The sequence below is a fragment of the Dipodomys merriami genome, unplaced genomic scaffold (assembly GCF_024711535.1).
Source record: "Dipodomys merriami isolate MVZ:Mamm:240054 unplaced genomic scaffold, mDipMer1.0.p SCAF_26, whole genome shotgun sequence".
Classification (NCBI taxonomy): Eukaryota; Metazoa; Chordata; class Mammalia; order Rodentia; family Heteromyidae; genus Dipodomys; species Dipodomys merriami.
The window spans coordinates 454,955-481,641 of NW_027204048.1; the positions used below are offsets into that span (position 1 = coordinate 454,955).

General features: G+C 44.8%; 1 long non-coding RNA gene across 2 annotated transcripts; it reads left to right on the forward strand.

Moving 5' to 3' along the window:
- The first annotated feature begins 364 nt into the window (after positions 1 to 364).
- Positions 365 to 24,430, forward strand: LOC138836854 (uncharacterized). 2 transcript variants are annotated; one of them, XR_011375095.1, is made up of 6 exons: positions 365 to 859; positions 7,741 to 8,095; positions 8,540 to 8,763; positions 10,048 to 10,152; positions 22,286 to 22,509; positions 24,280 to 24,430. It is a non-coding gene; the product is annotated as an uncharacterized lncRNA (long non-coding RNA). The 2 variants fall into 2 exon arrangements; XR_011375096.1 differs by having other exon boundaries at positions 8,540 to 8,658.
- The last annotated feature ends 2,257 nt before the right edge of the window (positions 24,431 to 26,687 follow it).

Sequence of the window (26,687 nt, forward strand, 5' to 3'; positions counted from 1 at the left end):
GGGTGAGAAGTGTGTGATGGGGAGGAGTTGGGCAAACCTGGCCTTTTCTATGTGTACACTGGGTCAGGAGGCTGAACCTGAAGAATAGACTGATGAGATTAGAGGCAAGAGGAGGGCTGGGGCTCCTGGTAGATCAGTGGTAATGCTCAGAGGTATTTGGGGAGCAATGCTATTCTCAAAGTATGAGATGGGTTTCTGGTGAGAGAAGCAATAAGGGTCCAAATAGGCAAATGATGCATAACTGGTTTAAGACAGGGTTGATACTGATACTGAAAGATAGCTGAGGAGGAAAGTAAGGAATGCTGAAATCCTCATGGAACAATGTACAGTGAATAGGGTGGGTGGGGAGGGAAGTACTATTAATTTCCATGATTTCTCAATGCTTTTTTAATTGTCTTTTTGTTTGTTGTGTGTATGCATTTGGGAGTGTGCTGGCTTGAACTCTGTTCTTTTCTCTTTCTCAGTCTTCTTTTCCCTCTGTGGCCTTTCCTTGGGCCCTCCTCCCCTTTACTGTCTCTAATCTCTCCTTTTTTACACCCCCATTCTTCTCTTCTCCTCCCTCTAATTATTCTCTTCTTCCTATCCCATTCCTTCTCACTCAATCCTTTCTCCTGAATTTGTCTCCTTCTCTCTGTCTGTCTTTAGGTATGTATCCATGTCCCTCTGTTTTTCTCTCTGTCCATTTTCCTTCTCCCCCTCAAGCCCCCTGTTTCCCTTTCTCTCTCTTGAGTGTGGGTGTGTTTCTGGCTGATGTTCTACCAGTGGAGTCACTCTCCTAGGCCTGATTTTCTACTGAGTTGGACATGGAGTCTGCTCAGGCTGGCTTTATCTACAGTCTTCTCAGTGTCAGCGTGTGCAGGTGAGCCTCCAGCACCTAGACTTTGTGAATCTGGTACAGCACTGGTTTCTCTGTTATTACAAAAGGAATTTGTGTACTTGTATGAGGGACAACTTAGAAATGTTTGGGGAAGGAAAGTATGTTGGGTTGGGCTGCATGCGGAAAATGGACAGATAGAGAATTACACTTGCATAATACAAGGGTTTCAGCACTGAGACTTGTCAGATTCTTAGGAGAGAACCTTTGAGTCCCCAAAGATGCTTCCAGTTGACACCCCCTTCCCCAGAGTACCAGGCTTGGACATGGTGCTTCCTTTTCCCTGGCAGTTTTCAGGGGAAGCCTCTAGGTTTCATGGAAGAAGAGTAGGGCCTGATTATTGTCCTAGGGCACATAATGTGGAGGAAGCTGAGTTCCAAATACTACCACACTATAAATCTCCAGAGCCCATTTTTGAACCAAAAAATGTAGGAAATACAATACTTTTCCTTCCTATCAACGAGAGGTGGAGAAACCTTTGAATGAGCAAGAGACCTAAGAAAGCATGAAAATATAAGAGCATGTGGATGGAGATGAGTACCTGTGGACATGAGCGGAAATTCAGTAAGATTGGATATGAACCACCACCACTGTAATATTTGTTCAGCAGGGCATTAGATTTATACACAAAGGAAGTACTGAGGGTGAGTCTGCCTTTGGATGACAGGTGTGTGATGGGGAGGATTTGGATACATTGGACCTCTGCTGTATGTTCACTGGAGTCAAGAGGCTGAGCGTGCAGGGCAGACTGATGAGATTTGCAGCAGGAGAGGTTGAGGCTCCCAGTGAAACAGTGCTATACCTCTGGGGTATTTAGGGAACAGAGCTCCTCCCAGAGAATGAGATAGGATTTTTGTGACAGAAGCACTGAGAGCCAAAGTATACAAGAAATGGGCACCTTGCTGATAGACAGGGTTTACCCTGATGCTGAAGGAGAGCTGAGAGGAGGAAACTAGGGACTTCTGAATTCCACAAGGATCAGTGGTCAGTGAAATGGGTGGATGGGGAGGGAAGTACTGTGAATTTCCATGGTTTTTAACTTCTTTTTGTCTCAGGGGTCCTGAAATGAGGGAGTAGACTTCAGTTCATGTCAGTGGGTTTGGCTTGAGGCTAGTTTCTAGTAGTCCCAGGGCAGTAGAGAGGGTGCCTAATCACTGCTTCATTGGGTGGGATTTCAGTGTTGGGTTGCATTATGGAGATGTGGGAGAGGGGCATTGTGGACCCTTGGGGCTGTGGGCAGGGCCTTGTGCCAATCAGGAGGCAAGTCATTTTATGATTCCATGCCAGTTTTATGGGGCCAGATGAGCTCACTCTCCAAAACTCAGGCCTTCCTTTGACTTTTCAATTGACAGTGTGATGCATGTGCATGCATGGAGTCCATTTGGCTCAGCACTTGGAGAGAAGATGAAAAGTTGGCCTGAGGATGAGGGTTCCACAGGTTAGCCACAATGTTACACAGACCATTACCTAGGATGGGTTCATGGCTCGCAGAGAGACTTGGAAAAACTCGAGTGAGGAGTTCAGGTGGTATGGAAAGGTTTCCCAGAGAAGGAACAGGTTATTTGGTGTGTGTACACCATCTTCATATGTAAGATTGAGGGGCACAAAGCTTCAGGCAAAGGGCTTGGAAACACAGGTGGGGAGACCACAAGGCAAGGGTGACAGGGGCTGTGGAGAGGAGTCATGGGAAAACAGTGGGAAAGAGCTTTGACCATGTATGGCAGTATACTTGTTGAATAAATGTGTGAGGGAATAGGTAGGCTTTCATTCAATGGACATTTACTGAGTGCCCACAGGATGAGTGACATCATGCTGAAGACTAACAGAATGCTGAGAACAGCATAAAAATATCTCTGTGAGTTTACACTCAAGCATGGAGAGTGAGAATACCCAAACTTACAAAAGTACTACATAGTATATATGAAAAGGAAGATTAAGGCAGAAAGAATCAGGATGAGTGTTGGAAATACTCTGTGTTTTTGTGTGTTTGCAGATGTGTGTTGTGTACACATGTGCACAAGGTTGTATTTTTAAGTATCAGAGTAGACCTGTTTGGCAAGGGGGTTTTGGGGAAGGATAGGGGAGTGAGCATCTGGGTGTCAGGAAAAGCATTCCAGGCAGTTGGAACAGCAGTGGCCCCCAGCTGGTACAGTGCAAATGCCAGTGTGGCTGCAGTAAGGAAGCCTGGGCTCAGTGGAGAGAAACAGGATCAGAGAAGTCACAGGAGCCTCTGGGTAGCAGAGGCTCTCCACTTCACCAAAGGAGGCTGTGAGCAGAGGGGTGACCCACCATGCTTCAACAATGTCCTGTGGTTCTCCTGTCTACTCAAAAGCCACATTTCTTCAAATATGAAAGGGTGTGTGTGATATTGGTGTTCCTCTGCCTGTATTACTTCATGAAACTGAGTGTCCTCCAGATCCATCCATAGTGTCTGAGTGTTGGTTTCTTTTTTTCTGGTTCCTTTTTGGTGCTTGAATTAGGGCCATTATGTGGTCCCTGAGCATTTAGCTCAAGGCTAGCACTTTCCACTTTGAGGCACAGCTCCATTCCTGGTTTTCTGATGGATATTTGAAGTAAGAGTCTCATGGACTATCCTGCCTGGGCTGGCTTTGACTTCAATCCTATCTCATGTGTAGGTAGGATGACAGGCAGGAGCCACCTGTACCAGGCAGATTTATTTTTATTTTTTTAGGCTGAATAATGTACTATATGTATGTACTGTCTTTTTATTGGTCCAGTGATGGACACTTGAATGATTCCCTATATTATTGTGAATGGTGCTATAATAAACAGAACATGCATGCAGATAAAGTATTCTATGGCTGGCTGCTGACAGGTCATTATTCAAATCTATTCTGGGTAGGAAATTGCATGATCCCAGAAAACTTGGAAGTGGAGCTGTGGCTTAAGGAGTAGAGCACTCACATTGAACAGGGAGCTCAAGTCCACATATTGGCCTGTGCTTGCACCCACACACACTCACATACACACAGAGAATTATATGCTGTGGGTTGTGTTTACAAGGATGATTTTGGGAGGGACATGGTAGGGCGAATGGGAAGACCAGCTAGGGCCAGGGGCAGGGGCCTAGGCTGCAGTGGTGTCATCTAGGCAGGAGAAATGGTTCTCTTCTGGTCATGCAAGATGACTATCTTAATATTGATACTTTTTATAAGCAAGTAGTAATCGTACACAGGACATGACACACACTGATCAAACAAACCTCACCTTTCCCCTTTTCATTCCTCCTTCCCAACCTCTGGTCAGCACTAGTCCATGGTCAACATTGTTCTCTACATATCTGAGCGATCCTGGGCCATTTGTCTCCATAACTTTACTTAATCCTTGCCTCCATTGTGCTCCAAATGATAGCTTTCCAATCACTGTTATGCCTGGAAAATTCTCCGTTGTGTGTGTGTGTGTGTGTGTGTGTGTGTGTGTGTGTGTGTGTGTGTGTGTGTGTGTGTGTGTGTGTGTGTGTGTGTGTGTGTGTGTGTGTGTGTGTGTGTGATAGACATTTAGACTGATTCTATACCCGAGCTGGTATAAATAATCTTGAAATAGACATATTATAATTGTACTTGAGCTCATGTGTTTAGAGACCTTCAAACTGTTCACCATAATGCTTGTATCAATTTACAACCTGTCTCTCTACATCCTAGCCAGCATATGTTATCTTTCTATCCTTTTGATTTTTTTTAAAGTTTTCCAGCATGGCTAAAGACACTGGACATTTTTTCAATATTTTTGGCTATTTGCATTTCTTATTTTTGGAAATTTCTATTCAGATCATTTACCCCTGCCTGTTTTTTTGCCAGTCCTGGGTCTTGAACTTGGCCTTGGCACTGTCTCTGAGCTTCTTTTGCTTGAGGCACTCTACCACTTGAGCCACAGCTCCACTTCTGGCTTTTCTATGTAAATGAAACTGAGGAATCAAATCCAGAGCTTTGTGCATGCTAGGTGAGCACTCTACCACTAACCCACATTCCCAGTCCTATACAATTACTTATAGATAATAGATAACAAAAACCTAATTAGGAAAGATTCCACCTTCCTTCAAGAGCCATTAAGAGTTCCATGCTGCATCATAATGGTTAGTAATGACTTATTAAAAATAACACCCTGGGAAGTGTTCCACTTCCAGCCATTGACAATGGTGGCTGTTCCATAAACATATTTGGAAAGTAATGTCACTGAAACCTTTTAAAAATGAAATAAAATACGAAATAAAAAGATTGCTGTGGGCTAACTCAGAAACGCATAGAGTCCTTCACAGAGCAATGGCAGATAGGAACTTGAACTACCAAGCAGCAGTTGTGGTAAGGTCTCAGCCCTTCAGACCTCATGGTCTCATCCTAAGGTTAAAACTTGGCATCTTTTTAAAATCCTATTTGTGCCAGGTACTGGTGGCTCACACCTGTAATGCCAGTTCCTTAGGGGACTGAGATCTGAGGTTCTAGGTTCAAAGCCACCCTGAGTAGAAAGCCCATGAGACACTTATCTTCAGTTAACCACCGGAAACTGTAAGTGGCATTGTGGCTCAAAGTGGTTGAGCATTAGAGCTCAGGGATAGTGCCCAGGCCCTGAGTTCAAACCCCACACATGGCCAAAAAACATGTGAACATCAATTTGTTTGGTTTTAAAACAACGTAAATGATTTCAAATTGATGTCATTTAAATTCCAAAGCAAATGACTAACACTTCAGGAGACAAGAGGCAGGATCTCTACCCCACCCTGACTCAAAAGGCCTTGAAATTGAGTCATGACAAAATGTGTAACAACAGCCAGTATAGGACAGGGTGGACTGGCAAATCCTCTTGTCACCACCTAGTCAAGTATGAAGCCAGGAGGCTGTTCAAGGAGATGGTGAGTGCTGTGCACTACCTTCACAAGAATGGATTCACACACAGGAACATCCTGTGGATGGCAAATGCAATGCCAAAGTCAGTGATTTGGGGCTGAGCATCAGGGTATTGCTGGGGCAATTGCTAAAAGGGTTTTGTGGAGCCTTGATATTCAGACCTCTTGAAATGTTCATATACAAAATGTATGATGGCTATAAAGAGGACATTTGGATCCTAGGTATGCTTCTGTATGTGAGGACAGCAGGAAAGTTGCCGTTTGAGGGGAGGAAGATGGCAGACATGGGTACACATCCTTGAGGCCAGGTACACAGCTCCCCTTTATCTATCTGAAGAGACATGATCTCCTTTCCAAACTGCTGACTGTGGATGTCAATCAGAAACCCATGGCTGGCTGTAGGTGTGGGGTTCGGCCTGCTTCTTGATGAGCCACTGCCCAGAAAGCTGGACCCCATTAGTGTCACAGTCCTATGTGACATGGGGTACAACATTGCTGACATTGAAAAGGCAATCCAGGACAGAGCGTTCAATGAAGCCATGGGTACCTATCTAGTTATCCAAGAAAAGTCAAAAGAGAGTGCCAGAAGTGTGGAGTGGAAAATGATGCCTTTGGCTATTCCACTGTGCCACAACTCCTCAGGAACTTTCCACCAGCCCTCTCTCCACGAAGGAGAGTCAGCTTAGCTGCACAACTTAACACCTTCAGTTTGTCCTCAGAATTTCAATTGCCAGATGATGACAAACAGTTGCCTCTGAAGAGAGGCCAAAGTGCCAGTCTGCCTGTCCTTCCCCTCTGCTCCCCACACAACTCCAGTACTAGCTTAACCTGGGGCCAGGATTCTTTTAGCTGGCTGAGCAGACTAGAGAGTTGGCACTCAAGTAGAAAATGCCCTTCCCTCTGGGCAGGCGCAGGGGGAGACCATAGCCTCCAGCTGGAATAAGTGATGGGGCTGGAAGAGCGTGGCTCACAGGATAGTCACCATTTTTCACAAACTCTGCTACTGTGTGAAGGCCCCCAAAGTAATGTCTACAGCTTAAGAACAAAGCTGTTCCAGAGAAAGAGGTGCAGAACTCAGCCACAGCACTAAGGTGTGGAAAAGCAGAAAGGTGTGGAATTGAAGAGCTGCAGGAGGGGAGGGAGTCCTGCAGGAAGTTCACACTGCTGTGTGCCCAGTATCCCCAGCAGAGGTCTCAGTCCAGCATAGCCAGGCTGAGTGACAAGTGCTAGGGGATTCTCCAGCTAGCATTCCTTCAAGTGAGAGGACAGCTTTCAACATTTGAAAGTCAGCTGAAAGGTGGCCTCAAACTGTCTGTACCTTCTGAGCTTGATGGATCCACCTCAATCCCTTACTTTCAAGTAATGTCACTTTATTAAATAACTTTTCCCAATTGTCCCCTGAACACTAAGTTGTTTTTGTCCCAAATGCTGCAGCAGGTCATCATCTCACCTTCTAGATATGTTGCATGTTTTCCTACTTACTTGCCTAGTTTGTTTACTTAGGTTTACTTGGGCTTCTTGGTATAGGAGCAGGGGGATCTGAGGGGAAGGTGGCATCCTGGCCTCGCTTCTCCTTAGGCAGTCTCTAGGTGACTGTGTACAACTATTTACACTGGCTGGGTCGAAGCTCAAGGGCTCATCTTCACTGGGAAAAGAGAGGGACCTGTCTCCATGCACCATGTCAGTAGTTTCTGCCCCAACTTTCCTCCATTTTAATGCAGTTTCTTGTGTGTTCTCTCTAAACCTAATTGCCATTCTAACATAATGCCATCATCCAAAAGTCCCTTATTTCAGACTTACAGTAAAATAAAAACAGTAAATTTTAAAGACCCTATTTCCTATACAGATTACTTACAATTGTAACTGCCCTGGGAGTCCAAATTTCTCTAAGGGGAATCAAAGTGCTGAGGGAGCTGAGTTTCAAATTTGAGAACATTCTGAGCAAACAGAGTCCCTGATTACACTGGAAAAGTGTATGAATTAAGCTAATTTGCTTTCCTTTCAGGTAGAGGTGGACAAACCTGTGAAGAAACAAAAGACCTGAAAAAAGCATGGAGATATAATGGTGTCTGTGGATGGACCAGGCCTGGGATGACTGTGTCTGCACATGAGCAGAAATTTGAATGAATCTGTCTCTCTGCCTCTGTCTCTGTCTCTCCTCTCTTTCTCTTTCAGTTTGCATGTACATCACAGGTGCTCTACCACTTGATTCCAACCTCAAAGCCTGCATTTCTATGGTCTGTTCTTGCTGGCTTTAAGTGCAATGTTCTGGGTGTGAAGTTCTGGAATAGTTAGGATTTCAGTCTGGAGCCATGCATACCTGGCAATACTTTTGACCTTGTTCATCTGGTGAGACACAGGTTGGTTTTTCTAATGTGGAAAAAGAGATTTGTGTACTTATCTGGGGGACAGCTGTGTGAGGGACAACTTACAAATGGTTGTTGAAGGAAGGGGGTGGTGGGATGGTGTGTAGAATTGAGAGGGAGGCAAGGCATGTATACTGTTCAAGAGTGTCTGCACTGAGTGTTGGGATATCTTGGTAGAGATTCTAGGAGTCCCCTCAGAGGCCCCCAGGTGTCACCCCTACTCCAGGGCACCATGCTTCAGCACGGTGCTTCCTTTTTCCTGGCTTTTCTCTGTTGAAGTCTCTAAGCCTCATGATAAATAGCAAAGTACATTTTGCTCCCCTAGGGGAACAAGACTACTAGGAGACCTGAGTCTAAAATATTAGACCATTCTGAACATCCAGAGCCCATTTTTAGCTCCACAAACTATATGAATTAAAACATTTCCCTTCCTTTCAGCTCCAGGTGGAGAATCCTTGGAAAGAGCAGCAAGATACATGAGAGAGTATGGAGATATATTGGTGCCTGTGGATTTACCCTGCTTGATATGACTGCATCAGGACATGAGCAGAAATTCAGTATGTTTGGATATGATCCATCACTGGATTATTTGTGTTCGCTTCGCCAGGGACATTAGATTTCCACATAGCAAGTGCTTTGGTCTGATGCTGCTTCGGTGACAAGTATGTAATGGGGAAGAGTTGGGCCCACCTGATCTTTGCTATATGTGCCCAGGGGTCAGGAGGCTGAGCCTGCAAAGCAGACTGATGAGAATTGCAGCAGCAGGTGAGCTGTGACTCCTGGTGGATCAATGATCCAGCTCAGGGTTATTTGGAGAACAGAGCACAGCTAAAAGGATGAGATTGTATTCCAATGAAAAGAAGCAGTGCGGACCAAAAGAGGGCAAAGGATGGGCACCTTCCTGATAGGCAAGGTTGACAATGATGCTGAAGGAGAGCTGAGAGGAGGAAGCTAAGGACTCCTGAATTCCATATGGACCAGTGTCCACTAAAGAGAGTGGGTGGGAAGGGAAATCGTGTTAATTTCCATATTTTCTCAGTCCTTTCCTTTTCTTTCTTTTTGTTTGTTTTGGGTATATATTTGTGAGTGTGTGCTGGTCCTGGCACTTGAACTGAGTGATTTTCTCTCTGTGTCTCCTTTTCTCGCTCTTCTTTCTCCCCATTTCCTTTCCCCCCTTTTCCAGCTAACTTCCCTCCAGACCATTCATCTGCTGCTCCTCATCCTCTTTTCCTCTTCTCGTTCCTCTTCTCTTTCTCTTCTCTTCCCTTCTACCTTCCTCTGTCCTCATGAATCTGTCTTTTTCTCTCCTGCCTCTCTAGATCTTTCTCTTTGAGTTTGCATGTTCATAACCGGCGCTGTACCACTTGAGTCACACCTCCAAGCCAGGATTTTTCTAGTTAATTTAAGATGAAGTCTGCTCAGGTTGGCTTTAACTGTGATCTTCTGGGTGTTAGCTTCTGGAAGAGTTAGGATTACAGGCATGATCCACCACCATCAGCAACACTTTGATCTTGTTAAACTGGTGTAGCACAGGATGGCTTCTCTGATGTGACAAAAGTGATTTGTGTAGTTATCTGAGGGGTGTCAGGGACACCTTGAAAATGATTGGGGAAGGAAAGGTGTGGTGGGCTGCTGTGCCGAATGCACAGGATGAGAAGGACGTGCACAATTGAAGGTTGTGAACACTGAGTGATGTCCTATCTGGGTAGAGATTCTGTGAGTTCCCAGAGTCCCCCAGCTAACACCTCTTTCCCCAGACTTTGGGCATGGTGCTTCCTCTCCCTTTCAGTTCCCATGAGAAGACTCTTAAAGCCTCATGGAAGAATAGCAGAGTCCTGTTTTTGTTCTTGGGGTATCAGAGTGCTGGGGAGCAGCATTCTGAACATCCAGAGCTCATTTTTTAATCACAGAAATGTATGAATTAAAATAGTTTTCCTTCTTCTCAGCTAGAGGTGGAGAAATCTGTGAAGGAACAAGAAGCTTAAGAAAGCATGAAAATATAGGATGGACCCTGCCTGGGATGACTGCATCTGGACATGAGCAGAAGTTGGGTAAGATTGGATGTGATCCTCCACCTCTGGGTTATTAGTGTTGATTCAGCCAGGGACATTAGATCTGCACACAGAGGCAGTTGCTGAGGGCTGATGCTGCCTTTGGTGACAAGTGTGTAATGGAGGAGTTAGGCCTTTGCTATGTGTACACTGGGATCAGGAGGTTGGGCCTGCAGAGAAGACTTGAGATTTGCAGCAAGAGATGGGCTTGAGACTCCTGGTGAATGAGGAGTCCAGGTCAGGGCTATTTGGGGTGCAGAGCTCAGCAAACAGAATGAGATGGGATTCTGGTGAGAGAAGCACTGAGGGCCACAAGAGGACAAAGATGGGTACCTGGTAAATGACAGGATGCACACTAAATCTAAAGGAGAAATGACAGGAGCCAGGTTATGAAGGGAGCTGAGGACTCCTGAATTCCACATGGACCAGTGTTCAGTGAAGAGGGTGGGTGGAAGGAAGTACAGTTGATTTCCATGATTCCTCCATGCCTTTTTTCCCTTTTTGTTTTTGTGTGTATCCTTGTGCTGGTACTGGGGGGGCTTGACCTCAGTCCTTTTTTCTTATTCTGTTTACTTTTCTTTCTCCTTCCTCTCTTCCCTTTTCCCACATTCCCTCCTCTACCATCTCTCTTCCCTTGTTTTCTTTCTCCCCATAACTTCGCCTATTCTACTTCCTCTATCCCACTTCTTGTTCCCTTCACGCACACTTCCACTCTCTCTCCTTCTCTTCCTGCTCTTGAATCTGACGCTGACTCTCTCTGGTTTCCCCTCACTCTCTTACACTTTCTCTTTTTCAGCTTGCATGGTCATGGCTGGTACACTATCACTTGAGTCACACCTCCGGACTTGCAAACCTCCAAATAGTCAGTCTGCAAACCTCCAAAGGGGAAAGCTTTTCCTTTTTATTCCTTTCTCCTCTTGTATCTGCCTCTCCAGTGTCCACAGGCCTCAGGCCTCAGGCCTCTTCACAGGCCAGCCCTGCTCTGCTCTGTTCGGATAGGAGCCTCTTGCTGTCTCTCTCTCCCCAGCCCCTGCTCCTCAGAACAGACAGCCTATATATAGGCTGGGCCCCTCCCCCACTCCAACAGCCCTAACAGTTTCAACCTCCACTCATGCCCTGCCCCCACGAAGCTCACTGTTCCATCGCTTCTTGACCCCACCCCCCTACCTCCTGCTACAGCTAGGCACAGGGGAACAATGAGCTCAGCATGTAGGGGGAGGCAGATGCCTTTGGCCCTGCTTTTTATTACACTACCACTACATGATAGCTTCAGGCCTGCATTTTTCTAGTTAAGTGAAGATGGAGTGTTTGAGTGTTCCCAGACAGGCTGCTGGGATAGTTAGGATGACAGGCAGAGCCTCCAGCATCAGGCAGTGAATTTGACTTTGTTAGTCTGCTGTGGCATAGTTTTGTTTCTGTGTTGTTATGAAAGGGATTTGTGTACTCATATGTGAGGCACAGCTGTGTGAGGGACGCCTTATAAATGGCTGTGGGAGAAAGGGGGTGGTGGGCTGGTATACAAATTGATAGGGAGGAAGGGAGGGACATGTGCACTGTACAAGAGGGTCAGCACTGAGTGTTAGCTTATCTTGGTAGAGAGCCAGTGAGTCCCCAGAGAGGCCACCAGCTGACACCCCTTCCCAAGAGCACCAGGCTTTGGGCATGGTGCTTTACCTTGGCAGTTCACAGAGGAAGACTATTGGCCTCATAGAAGAGTAGACCCTAATTTTTCTGCTGGGAGAACCAGCGTGCTGATGAGGGAGCTGATGTTCAATAGTCAATCATTCTGAACACCAAGAGTCCATTTTTGGAATCACAAAGTGTATACATTAAAATATACTCCCTTTGGTTCAGCTAAACCTGGTGAAATATATGAAGGAACAGGAGACCTAAGAAGGCATGGAGATATAGTGATACTTGTGGATGGATGGGGCCTGGATGGACTCTGCATGTAGGCACATCTTGCCTGGGCTGACTGTATTCCCACATGAACAGAAATTCAGGAAGATTAGATATGAGCCTTCACCACTGCGATATTTGTGTTGGTTCAGCCAGGACATTAGCTTTGCACAGAGAGGCTATACAGAGGGCTGATTCTGCCTTTACATGACAAGCATGTGATGGGGAGGAGTTGGGTAGACTTGCCCTATGTGTGCACTGGGAATAGGAGGCTGAGCCTGCAGAGCAGACTGATGAGATTCTCAGCAGGAGGAAGGCTGGGGCTTCATTGGTCCAGCTCAGGGATATTTGAGTAGCAGTGATTCCCTCAAAGAATGGATGGGATTCTAGTGAGAGAAGCAATGAGAGTCACAAGATAGCAAAGATGGGTACATGGTGAATGACAGAGTACACAGTAATACTAAAGGAGAAATGACGGGAGAAATGAAGGGAGCTGAAGAATCCTGAATTCCATATGGACCAGTGTTCAGTGAAGAGGATGGGTGGGAGGGAAGTATTGTTGATATCACTATTTATCAGATTTTCCCCTTTTTCTTTAGTTGTGTGTGTGTATGTGAGTGCGTGCTAGAGCTGGGGCTTGATGTCTGTGCATTTTTTCTTATTCTCTGTTTCCTTCACTTCACTCTTACCCCTTTTTCCTCCTTTCCCCCATCATCTCTCTTCCCTCCTCTTCTAACCTATACCATCTCCTCCTCTACTTCCTTTTCCCCTCATCTTCCTCTCCTCTCTCCCTTCCATTACCTCTCTCTCTCTCTTCCTGTTCTTGAATTTCTCTAAGACTGTTTGTTCACACAAGGCTAGAACTCTACTACTTAGAGCCACAGTGCCACTTGGTTTTCTGATGGTTAATTAGAGCTGTCTCACTTTCCTGCCAGGGCTGGCTTTGAACCAGGTACTCAGAGCTTATCCTCCTGAGTAGCTAGGATTTCAGATGTGAGCCACCAGAACCCAGCTAGAGGTGAACTTTTCATTCAATCCTGACCTCCTGCACATGAACTGCAACACAGAAGTGCTTTTCTGTCATACCTCCATTCAACATTCCACATTTCCTCTATCTCTTGTGCAACATTCCCATATTCCTCTTTGCACCTTTCTGCAAAGTCATCTAAATCTAATTATTAGGTCCTCTCTCAATTTTCCAAAGCACTAGCTAGCATTCCCATTCACTAGCATCCCCTTTCATGTAGTTATTTGCTAGAAAGTAAAAGCTTTGAGTCTAAGTGGCTTTGGTATTTCTTGAGGGGATATCTAGCAATTTGGTTATCCTAAACACTGTGCTGAATGAATGAAAATATCATTCTACTTGGTGATAGAAAGTTTGAGATTGAATCTCAATTTTTCTAGAATCTGATCACAGCCTAAACTGCCACTGGAACATCCCTGAAAATTTCCTAGAGGTGGTATTTTCCTTTCCAGGCTTTCTATCAGAAGTCTCACCTTACGGTGAATATACAAGTCTGCCAACACCACAAAAAAGCAGTTGGTTTCAGCCTACTCAGTGAGAGGGGGAAAACACACTTGAGTTTTATTACAACCCCTCCTTTATTGTGCAGAAGTGGGAGAAAAGGATAGTTGTTACTGAAATACTGTCCAATGTAAGAAGACAAGCAGGACTCTTAAGAGTTATATCAGACCTTGAATCTAAGGCACTGGTAGCTCACACCTATAATCCTAGCTACTTGGGAGGCTCAGATTGTCAGGATCAGGGTTCCAGGCTTGCACTGGCAGAAAATTGGGAGATGTTGGCTCTTGGGGCATATACCTACTGTCTAAGCTACAATATGAGGCTTAAAATAGGGAGATTCAGCTGGGCGCCAGGGCCTCACTACACTTGTAATCCTGGCTATTCAAGAGACCTAGATCTGAGGATGGTGGTTTAAAGCCAGCCCAGGCAGGAAAGTCTGTGAAACTCTTATTTCCAATTAACTACTCAGAAAAAAACCAGAAGTGGTACTGTGGCTCAAGTGGCAGAGTGCTACTCTTGAGCAAAAGCACCTCGGGTACTGGGCCCAGGCCCAAGAGTCCAAGCCCCAGGACCAGAAAAAAAAATCACTCATTCCAGTGCATTACAGACAGGTAATGAGACTCAATCATAAAAGTAGTAAAATCCAAAGCCAGGTGCCAATGGCTCAGGCATGTTACCCTAGCTAGTCAGGGGGCTCAGATCCTTGGATTGCAGTTGAAAAGCAGCCTGGGCAGGAAAGTCTGTGAAACTCTTATCTCCAATAAACTACTCAGAAAAAGCCAGAAGTGGTACTGTGGCTCAAGTGGTAGAGTACTAGCCTTGAGCTAAAGGGCTCAAGGACAGCAACCCAGGCCCAGAGTTCAAGCCCCAGGACTGACCAAAAAAAGAAACAAACAAAAAACTAGTAAACAGTGCAGAAAGCCACACTTCTCCAGACCTGAAGAAAACTTATAAGACTTAAAAATTATCTGAAGAGGAAATAAAAAGGCCAATAGACACATGAAGAAATGTTCAACTTCTCTAGCTATAAAAGAAATGCAAATCATTACAACATTGAGATTCCACCTTACCCCAGTTAGAATGGCTATTATCAAGAAATCTAATAACAACAGATGCTGGAGGGGATGTGGCCAGAAGGGAACCCTACTGCATTGTTGGTGGGAGTGTAAACTTGTTCAACCACTTTGGAAAGCAGTATGGAGGTTTCTCAAAAGACTCCACATAGAGCTCCCAACAATCCCACTTTTAGGCATTTTCCCAAAAGAGAACAAACAAGGCCTTACTAAAGCTACTAGCACAACTCTGTTTATTGCAGCATTATTCACTATAACTAAGATATGGACCCAACCCAGATGCCCCTCAATAGATGAATGGATCAAGAAAATGTGGTGGTATAGATATACAATGGAATTCTGTGCCTCTGTCAGAAAGAATGACATTGCCCCATTTGTTAGGAATGGAAAGACTTGGAAAGAATATTAAGTGAAGTAAGCCAGGCCTAAAGAAACATAGGTTCCCATTGTTTCCCTTATTTGCAATAACTAGTGTATGTCTAGGACAAGCAAAAAAGGTAAAAAAACTATACATATAACCATGATTTTATATAACATATAAGATGATTCTAAGTGAAAGAGAGGGAGACAAAAGGTTTTTATCTTTGTTGTTGTTTTTAATGTACTTATAATGTACTACATGATTTTTTTTGTTTCATTTATATGTTCTTCCCCCACAGTATAACCCCTGTTTTCACTGTGTTTGATTCCGGTGTCCTGCATTTTGTATATACATTTTTCTAATTTGGAGTGGGGAAGGGAAATAATAAAATGCTGGAATAAGGATAAATATGTATAAGACACTATATTGAAAATGAACTTTACAACTTGGGTGGTAGGGAGGAAAAAGGTGGGGTAGGAAGGGATGGTAGGAGAAAAATAAAGGAGGGGTAAAAATGTTCCATAGAAAATGTAGTCATTACCTTAGTGTAAACCCCTCTGTATAGTATCTTTACAATAAAAATATTTTTTTAAGCCAAACTTCCTTTTTTTTTAAGTGCATGTGGTGGCTCATGCCTGCAATACAATAGTAGTAGATGGAGATCAGGAGGATATGCATGATTCAAGGTCAATCTTGTCAAAAAATAAAAATAAAAATAATTTTTAAAAGAAGCTAGCAAGATCCCATATCATCTTTGAGAAAAGCATTAGTAGAATTATCATAATAATTCTAGCTATAAGGTCGTCCTGAAAAATAACTAAAGCAAAAGAGACTGGGTACATAGCTCAACTTGTAGGCTAATAAGTGCAAGGCCCTTAGTTCAAATCCCAGTCCTGTCCAAAAAAGAGAAAGTATCCTTGTTATCAGATCAATATTAGTATTTGGGGGACAGGCCATCTAGCTGAGGCAAGAGGCACCAGGATGGGAGGGGGAAGAGAGCAGCCAGGAAGGCTAGCAAGATGCTAGCTTCCAACTCCAGGAAGAAGCTCCCCCCAGGCTGGGCAGGTGGGAAGGGCACGTCGGGTGGGAGGGGCACGGGACATCTCAGCAGGGAGAGTGGGCGGGCACTCACGAGGACACGCCCCCGATGCCTCACATCACAGCTCACTCCAGAGTTTGCCCCACCCCCACCCCAGCACCACGCCCAGAGAAAGAAAGCTTGGGGCGAGGCTTCGCTGGGACATGTTCCCTGCCTTACATCATAGCCTCTCTCCCTGGCTTCCCCTTCCTGTCCTGCCCCTGCCTACTATAGTGAGCTTTTTCTGCGGAGGAATTTCCAATGCTTTGGGTCCAACCCTGCGCGCGGGCCAAGGGCGACGGGGGCGGCACGTGTTCCGGGCCGGTGGAGAGCAGAACACACCAAGCTGTCTCTGCTCAGCTGCTGCCTGGCCCCACCTGTAATCCTGGGACTCCTGAGGAAGAGGAGGAGGATCCGGAGCTCCTGTCCCACCCGGGGCAAAGGTGGGGACCCCGGATTCCCAGGGCTTGCAGGGGGAAAACCCCGGACCTGGGGGGATTGAGCCGTCGGGCCGGGCCTGGGTGCGCTTGGAAGGGCGCTGGGAGGGGCGGGAAGGTGAAGGTGCGTGGGTTTTTGGCCGGCCTGCCGCCCGGCCGGTGACACCCGGATTCCCAGGGCTTGCAGGGGGAAAACCCCGGACCTGGGGGGATTGAGCCGTCGGGCCGGGCCTGGGTGCGCTTGGAAGGGCGCTGGGAGGGGCGGGAAGGTGAAGGTGCGTGGGTTTTTGGCCGGCCTGCCGCCCGGCCGGTGACATTGACCTGTGGTGCGCATGGGGAGATGCAGGTCGGCAGGTACTGCAGGGAGCGGTCCTGCAGCTCTGTGCTTTGTGAAGCTTCCAGAGGAAGCACAGCTGTGGGGCCTCTGGAAGTTCAGAGCTTGGAATGACCTCGGGTCATGTTTACATCGGGTTTGTTTCCAGCTATCTTTTTTAGTCTTTATTCACCAAAGACAGTGTTTACAGTTAGACTATGAAGAAATCAGATCTTAAAAGAATTGCATAAAGAAATGTTCTTGGTCTGATTCCTTTGCTCAGAATAATGTCTTTTAAAGTTTATGCTGTGACGGAATCACCACTTCTTCCCTGTTTATTGCTGATGATGCATCATTTTTATCGTATCCAGTTGTTAGCTGGACTTTTTTGGTTGATATGAATAATGCTGTGATAGGCATTTTTAAATCCTATTTTTTCTATAGTTAAGCAGTTGTACAAAGGAGTTGCAATTTAACACATCAGTTTGTAAGTACAATGCATCTTGATCAATATTACCTCTTCCATAGTTCATCCCGAGAAGTAATAAACATTTACATTCAAAGTTAATAAAATGGACTTTGTTTCAGGTGAAATATGATATATCTGAAAGAAAGGATGTCAGTTCTGACTTTTCAAATGCTGATGAGTTGTCTAAATGTTATCTCAGACTTGATTCTTTAACTCAGAAGGTTAGATTGGTTTTAGTTCCTAAATTATTATTTATTTCATACTAAGTCATTTTCTTTTACCACCTTTGTTATGTGAATTTTTAGCCCGGTTTGGCCTTGAACCACAATTCTTCAGAACTCTGCTTCTTCCCTAGTTAGGAGTGATTACATGTAGGAGCTATTGTGTCCAATCAGAAATGTCTTTTTTATCCCCTTGTCGATTGCAGGGCTTGAACTCAGATCCTGGGTACTGTCCCTGAGCTTCTTTGTTCTCATAGCTAGCACTCTACCACTTGAGCCATAGCACCATTTCTGGTTTTTGAGTGGTTAATTTTGGAGATAAGAGTCTCCCGGACTTTCTTGGCTAGCCTGGTTTGAACCATGATCCCCAGATGTCATCTGCCTGAGTACCTAGGATGACAAGTGTGAGCCACTGCCACCATGCTTTTTTTTTTCTCCTGCTTGTAGTTGTACTTCAACACAGGGTCTGGGGACTGTCCCCTAGCTTTTTCACTCAAGCCAATCTACCACTTGAGCCACAGCCTTATGTCTGACTTTTTGGTTATTAATAGGAGATAAAAAGTCTCAAGGACTTTCCTACTCAGGCTGGCTTTGAGTCATGATCCTCAGATCTCAGTGTCTTGAGTAGCTAGGATTATAGACATGATCCACACACTTAGCTCCAGGCTAGAATTCTTACATTAAATTTGGATGCTCACTAATGTTGAACTTACTATATTCTACAGATTAATGAATGTGAAAAGAAAAAGAAGGAAGACTATGAAAGTCAAAGCAATCCTGTTTTTAGAAGATTCAGTCAGTAAAATTTTAATTAAAGTTAGAAAGCTTGGACTTGTGAGTATTTGGTCAAGTTAATCAGCATAGTGAATATTTCTACTGTAATTATTAAAGAATAACTAGAATTGGTAAATAAAGGATTATTATGCTTTAGTAGAAAACTACCTCGCTCTTTCCCAAAAGCAGTTCTTTCAGAATGAAAGGTACAGCCTGGTTTGCTATGTTTTGCAGCAGATCACTCATCTTTTTCTTACCATTGAACATTAGTTTAATCATGTGTGTTGCACTGGGCCACTAACAGAGGTGAGGAGTGGAGTGCTAACCCTGTCCTGACCTCAACTCATACCTCATTACTACTACTACCTCTCCTCTTCCTCTTCCTCCTCCTCCTCTTCCTCCTCCTTCTTCCTCCTCTTTCTCTTCCTCCTCTTCCTCCTCTTCCTCCTCTTCTTTTTCCTGTTTCTATTCTTCCTCTTCCTCCTCCTCTTCCTCTTTTTCTTCTTCTTTTTCCTTTTCCTCCTCCTCTTCTTCCTCTTCCTCCTCTTCTTCCTCATCCTCTTCTTCTTCCTCTTGTTCTCCTCTTCATCTGCTTCCTCTTCTTCTTCCTCTCTTCTTCTTCTCCTTCTTCCTCCTCCTCTTCCTCTTCCTCTTCTTCCTCTTCCTCTTCTTCCTCCTCTTCTTCCTATTCGTCTTCTTCCTCCTCCTACACGCTTTTCTTCCTCTACTTCTTCCTCTTCTTCCTCTTCCTCCTCTTCCTCTTCTTCCTCTTCCTCCTCTTCCTCTTCCTCCTGTTCCTCCTCCTCCTCCTCCTCCTCCTCCTCCTCCTTCTTCTTCTTCTTCTTCCTTCTTCTTCTTCAATCTTCTTCTTCTTCTTCCTTCTTCTTCTTCTTCAATCTTCTTCTTCCTTCTTCTTTCATTCTTCTTCTTTCGTTCTTCTTTCTTCTTCTTCGTCCTGGGAGTGGAACTCATGGCCTGAGCACTGTCCCAGAGCTTATTCTACCATATCTATGTTTTTTTTGTATATGTGCATCAGGGTTTTGTGTGTGTGTGTGTTGTGGTTTGAACTTAACTTTTTTTAAAACTTTTATTGTAAAGAGGCAGGACTGTGACACTGTGTGCCTCCCACTGCATCCCACCAGGTAATTTAGATCACTTGAGGATGGCCAAATTTGCCAGTTTATCTACTGTAAAAATTCTCCTCTCCCTTTGTGACTGAGTGATGTGTAGGAAAACACATGAGGCTGTGGAAATATCCCATTCCTCACACCACTGACAGTTTACTTATGTATTTACATATTTCTTCATGCCTGAACTGGCTACGGGATTCCTGTTGTATTCATTGGGTTGTAATTCCACTCCTGTCATGGTTTTGATGTGCAAATGGATCCAGACTTGACCAGTGGGAGCCCCTTCTAACATACTTTTATTAGTGCTTGCCAGTCCTGGGGCTTGAACTCAGGATCTGAGCACTGTCCCTGAGCTGCTTTTGCTTAAGGCTAGCACTTTACCTCTTGAGCACAGTACCACTTCCAGCTTTTTCTCTTTATGTGGCACTGAAGAATCAAACCCAGGGTGTCATGCATGCTAGGCAAGCACTCTACCCCTAAGCCCTCATTAGTGCTTTTGTTGTTCACTCATACACAAGATCTATGTTAATAAACATAGTTTTTTTTAAGTTCCTTTCATCCTCTGGCTTTTGAATCAACTATTATCCTAGGAGCTGTAGCTGAAAGGCATTTAGAAAACAACATCTGAGAATTAGGTGTGTTCTTTGCTTTTGAGACATGACTGTTTCTAGACCCTTTTGGTGAAGAGAACTGGAGACTACATGCAATGAATATACAAAATATATATGCATGTATATGGGTGTACATTAATATATACAACTCCATATATGCATATTTACACATACACAAACTTAAATTTATATTAATTTCCTTTAGTAGTTTAGAAATGTAAACTCAGAGCCTCTTTCTTGCTTGGCTAGTGTCCGACTAATTGAGCCCCCCCTTTAAGCCCTGCTTTTTGCTGGTTATTTTGGAGGTGAAATCTAATAAACTTTCCTGCCTGGACTGGTCTCAAACTGTAGTGTCCAAGCTCTTAGCCTCCTGAATTTCTCAACTTCTGATTAGATATTTGTGTGCCAATCTATGTATATATATCCATCTATGTATATTCGCAGTCATGAGTTCACACTGACACCTCCAACTGCTGTCTCACCCCAACTAGTTCTTCCAGTTTTTTTTCCTTTTCCATATTTGTAACTGCTAAGAAACCCATTACCTATTATTACCCTTGATAGGATTACTTACTGAGTCATTCATCCTATTTGTAAACAATCTCCTGTGATTGCCTGTGATGTTGTAAAATAATGTATCTGGCCTTTTCCCTGTGGTTCCTGACATAGAAATCCAAAAACTCTCATGCCTTCCTGAGTAAGGGGGTGGTAGGAGTATCTTTTGTTCTACTATTTGGTCATTGACCCTGGTTCTTCAATCAGTGCTTCTAAGACCTTAGTAATTTCCTGAGTTATAGTAGCATCTACCCAGAACTACGAAATCCTTCGTAATTTCCTGTTACAGAGCATGTTTTATTTTTATTTTATTTTTTATTCTTTTTTGGGGGGGTCCAGTCGTGGGGCCTGAAATCTGGGCCTGGGTGCTGTCCCTCAGCTCTTCAGCTCAAGGCTAGCCAGAGCATGTTTTATTCTAAGAGGAGCAACCCTTGATGTACTCCCGGATAGCTTCAGTTAGAAGGCTAATGCAGAAGGGTCTTGAGTTCAAGGCAAGCCTGGGCTACAGTAAGACTGTTTTAAAAAATCAGTCTTAATAGGGACAAAATTTTTGGATTCACTCCTAATTATCTTTTTGGTTTCACTGTATTTTTGTCATGTCGTAACATTTGCCAAGGGATTCAAACCTGCCTGATCAACCCTGTCTGTCTCTGTCTCTCTGTCTCTGTCTCTCTCACTGGTCAATATCCTCGTGGTTTCCACATGGCTGCCATGGTAGCTTTAGCAGCGTCCTCCCATGTGCCTAGTGTCCGGTAATGGTCCTCTAGGCCTTATGGAAGAGTAGTAGAGTCCCCCAAGCTCTCACAGAGAATGGATTCTTGGACCATTTACCAGTCCCTTACACACTAGTTCACTCATTTCAGGAGGCATGACTAGCACTGTGTGCTTCTGTGCGCCCAGCAGGCCAGGCAGAGTCCTCCGTGTAGCACAGCCAGGCCGAGTGCCTGGTGCTACGGGATTCTACAGCTGGGATTTGGGTCAAAATACATCTGACACTGAGCTGGCTGAAAGCTAAGTGGAAAGGAGGCCTCAAGCTGTATTTACCTTCAGGGGTGGTGGGGGTTGCAGCCTGATTATATTCTACACTGACAACCCTTCACCTTTGTCCTTTCAGGTATTTTTGTCCCAAATGCTACAGCAGGTAATCATCTTACCTTCCATATATGCTTCCTATCTGCTTATATACTTATTTGTTTTATTTATGTTTGAGCTGAAGCCCATAGATCTGATAGTCAGAAGGCCTCCTGGACTCTGCTTCTCCTTCAGTGGTCTCTAGATGACTGGGTCTAACTCCTGAACACACTAGTTACACTGGCTGGGTTGGAGCATAAGAACAAGTCTTCACTGGGAAATAAGAGGGACCTGTCTCCATGTACAATGTCAGTGGTGTCTGCCCCACTTTCCTCCATTTCAATTCCATTTCTTGTGTGTGTGTTTTCTCTATAATCCTCGACTCATCGCTATCCCAACATAAAGCCATCATCCAGGAGGACCCGATTTCACATTTATTTGCTCACAGTGGTAAAAGATAAAGCATATATTTGAAAGACCCTAATGCATACACCCTGAAGTCATTATTGCAACTTCCTCTGTTAGCCCAATTTTTCTCCTCAGGTAAACAGAGTGCTGTGAGTGCTGAGTTTCAAATATGATGCAGAGGAATTAAAATACTTTCTCTTCCTTTCAGTGAGAGATGCAGAAACCTCTGAAGGAGCAGGAGACCTGAGAGAACATGGAGGTATAGTGGTGCCTGTGGATGAACCAGGCCTCTGTGGACTTTGTCTGATGATGGACCGTGCCTGGGATGACTACTTCTGGACATGAGTGGAGATTCAGTAAGATTGGATGTGACCCTCCACCACTGAGTTATTTGTGTTGGTTCATCCAGGACCATTAGATTTCCACACGGAGGTATGATGCTGTCTTGGGTGACAAGTGTGTGATCGGGTGGAGTTGGGCATAGCTGAACTTTGCTCTGTGTGCATTGGGGTCAGGAAGCTGGGCCTGCAGAGCAGACAGATGAGATTTGTAGCAAGAGGAGGGCTGGGTCTCCTGGTGGACAAGTGGTGCAGTTTAGGGTTATTTGGGAAGCAGATCTCCCCTCAAAGAATGAGGTGGGATTCTGGTGAGAGAAGCAATGAGGGCTAAAGAGGGTAAAGGATAGGCACCTGGTGAATGACAGGGTTGATACTGATTGTCCAGTGTTCAGTGAAGAGGGTACATGAGGAGGGAAGTACTGTTAACTTCCATGATGTTTCTATGCCTTTAATTTTTTTCCTTTTACTTGTGTGTACGTATTTGTGAGAGTGTGTGCTGGTACCAAGGCTTTATCTCAGTGCTTTTTTCTCATTCTCTTTCTGTTTCCTTTTCCTTCACTTTTCTCTTTCGCCTTTTCCCATCTTTCCGCCCATCTACCATTTCTCTTCCCTCCTCTTCCTCTACCCCATACTGTCTCCTACTCTACTTTCCTTCACTTCATTTTCTTTTCATCTCTGTCTTCCATTAACTCTCTCTCTTCCTGTTCTTGAATCTGTCTCTAACTCTGTCCATTTCTCTGTCTCTCCTTTCTCTGTGTCTGTGCCTTCCTTTTTCTTTCTCCTCTCTTTGAGTTTGCATTTTCATGCCTGGTGCTCTACCACTTGAGTCACACCTCCAGCTCTGCATTTTTCTAATTAATTCAAGATGGAGTCTTCCCAGATTGTCTGTAACTGCAATCCAGGTGTCAGCTTCTGGGATAGTTAGGATTACAGGCAAGATCCTCCAGCATCAGGCAGTGCACTTTACTTTGCTAATCTTGTGAGGCACAGGTTGGTTTCTCTGTTGTTATTAAGGGATTTCTGTGCTTATCTGAAGGACAGCTGTTAGTGACACGTTAAAAATGGGTGTAGAAGGAAGGTGGTAATAGTCTGGTGTGCAGAATGGACAGGGAGAAAAGAACATCTATAGTGCAAGTGTATCAACAGCCTTAGAATGTCAGAACATATGTACACTCAAGAATATGTACACCCCCATTTCCTAGTGAAAGAGCAAGCAACTCCCTTTGCATGATGGATTAGCAGCTTCCTTCTCTCTTTACCAAGATGTCTCAGAAGCACACAAGCAGATGGCTACTCAAGAATTCCTCTGGAAATCAGCCTTCTGCAAACCCAACATGATGTGCATGTCGAGAGGGAATTAGGAAGCAAAATGTGCTCTTTTGTTCCTTCCAGTTCAGCTCTCAATGCAGAGCAAGATGGGTCAGAAATGGTCTCTTCCCAGTGAGACAAAGACTACCAGGAGACATGGCCTTGCTGCCCCAAGAGCTGCAGCTGCAGCTCAGAGTAAGGGAGTGGGCTTCAATTCATATCAGTGGGTTTCGCTTAAGAGGCTAGTGTCTTGTAGTCCTAGGGCAGTAGAGAGGGTGCCTCATAGCTGCTGTACTGGGTGGGATTTCAGTGTTGGGTTGCCTTATGGAGACATGGGGGAGGAGCAGCATGGCCCCTTGGGGCTGTGGACAGAGCTGTGTGCCAAGCAGGGGGCAAGTGATTTTATAATTCCATGCCAGTCTTGTCTCAAGGGACCAGATGAGCTCATTTTCCAAAATTCAGGTCTACTTTTGACTTTTCAATTGACAGTCTAATGCACATGTGTGCTAGAACTCTCCTAAACCTTTGTGAACAGCTGGAGTGTTTTTCCCGGCAGGTGAAGGGGACAGGACCAAAAGTTGGGTCAGAGAATAAGGCTCCCACAGTTTAGCTGGACTGTCACATAGACCATTACCTAGGATTCTAGCCAGCAGGATACAGGATCAGAGCTGGAGGAAAGACCTGGAAGAACTGAAGAGTGAGGAGTCAATGTGGGATGGAAAGGCTTCCCAGAGGAGGAGCAGGTGAGCTGGTGTGTGCACACCATCTCCATGTGTGAGATCAAGATGCATGCATAAGGCTTCAGGCAAAGGGCATGGAAACACAGGAAGGGAGAGAAAGAGGCAAAGGTGAGAGGGGCTGTGGAGACGAGTAATGGGAAAGCAGCGGGAAAGAGCTTTGACCATGTGTGGTAGGATACTTGTTGAATAAGTGTGTGAGTGAATGGGAAGGCCTTCATTCTGTGGACATTTACTGAGTGACCACGGGGTGAGAGACATCATATTAAAGGTTGATACATTGCTGGAACAGCACAAAAATATCCCTCCTTGTGAGTTTACACTCAAGCATGGAGAATGACAGTACTCAGACCTACGAAAGTACTACAGAGAATACATCAGAAGGAAGATGTAAGGCAGAAAGTAGGATGAGTGGTGGGAATACTCTGTGTGTGTGTGTGTGTGTGTGTGTGTGTGCATGCATGCGTGTGCAGCATACTTGCACAAGGTTGTATTTTTGAGTAGGGTATCATAGAGTAGATCTCTTTGGCAAGGGAGGTTGGGGGAAGAATGGGGAAGTGAATAGCTGGGTGTCTGGGGAAGAGCATTCCAGGCAGTAGGAATAGCAGTGGCCTCGTTGTCCTGGGCTGCTGCGGAACAGTGCAAATGCCAGTGTGGCTGCAGTGAGGAAGCCTGGGCTCAGTGGGGAGAGGCAGAACCAGAGAAGGCACAGGAGCCTCTGGGCAGCACAGGCTCTGCACTCCACCAAAGGAGGATTATGAGCAATGCTCCTGTGGTTCTCCTGTCTGCTCTAAAGCCACATTTCTTAGTCTTCACATATGAAAGGGTGTGTCTGATATTGGTGTTTCTGTGCCTGCATTATATCTTGAAGCTTACTGATCTACTGTGCAGTCTATATTGTTGAAATTGTTTTCTTTTTGTTTGCTTGAACATACATAGTCTAGGGCACTGTCTCTTAACTCTTTTGTTCAAGGCTAGCACTCTACCATTTTGAACCACAGATCTGTTTCTGGTTTTCTGGCAGTTAGAGAAAAGAGTCTCATGGACTTTTCTTCCCAGGCTGACTTTGAACTTTGATCTTCAGATCTCAGCCTCCTGAATTGGTAGGATTACAGTGTGAACCTCCAAACCTGGCTGTTTTTGTTTTCTTAAAGCTGAATAATATACAACTGAATGCATATACTATGTTTTTATTGGTCCAATGATGGACACTTGAATGATGTCCTATCTTTATTGTGAGTGGTGCTACAGTAAATGGAACATGCATGCAGGCAAAAAGGAAACTCAAAACAAAATAAGTATTCTGTCACTGGAGTCTGATGGCTCATGAAATCTTGCCTTGGTAGGAAATTGCATGAGACTTTTTCTTCAGTAAACCACCAAATAGGTGGGAATGGAGCTGTGGCTCGAAGTAGTTGAGCACTAACCTTGAGCTAAAGAGCTCAGGGACAGCATCCTGGCCTCAAGTTCAAGCCCATACCACCACCACCAAAACCACTAAAAAATATTTGTGAAAATCAGCCTTCACACATCTTACCCCTTTTGTTGTTTGGTTTGGAAATAACATACTTTCAAATTGACTACATTTAAATTCAAAAGCAAGTGACCAACCCTTCAACAGAAAAGCGAGGGTGGGGTGGGGGTGGTCTTCAGCTACCCTGACTCCAAAGGCCCTAAAAGGAGTGTGACACAAGGAGAAAGATCCACAGCCAAATATATACAGGTGTGTTGTTGGGAGAGAGACCGCAGGACTCAGAAGTAAGTTCTAGCTATGCTCCTGAGACTCTAGTCTCCATTTTCTGATTGAAGCTTGGTACCTTCCATGCGTAGATGGTTTTCACCCACATGAATCTTAAGAGGAATCTATAAGTCGTTCATAAACTGACTTCCCACTACAGGGTATTAGGTCAGTGTCAGCCCTATTGAACTTCTGAACCTAATTCTCAGCATCACTGTTTAAACATTCAGAGAGAACAAGACTTGTTTTCCATGCAGTAGTTAGAAAGCAATCTCATTCCCCAGTCCTAAGCACCATAAAAGACATCTCCAATAAATAAGAGCACACAAAGGCTGTCTGATGGCATTGTACAGACTGAAATCAGCTCCAGGTTTGAGCAAGCATGCACTGTCCCCTATTGGTCAGAGGTAGGCAACAACTGACTCCAGGGAGACCTGAGACAGGGTGATGATTTATGAATCTCTTTTCTCCCTGCTCACCCAGCAATTG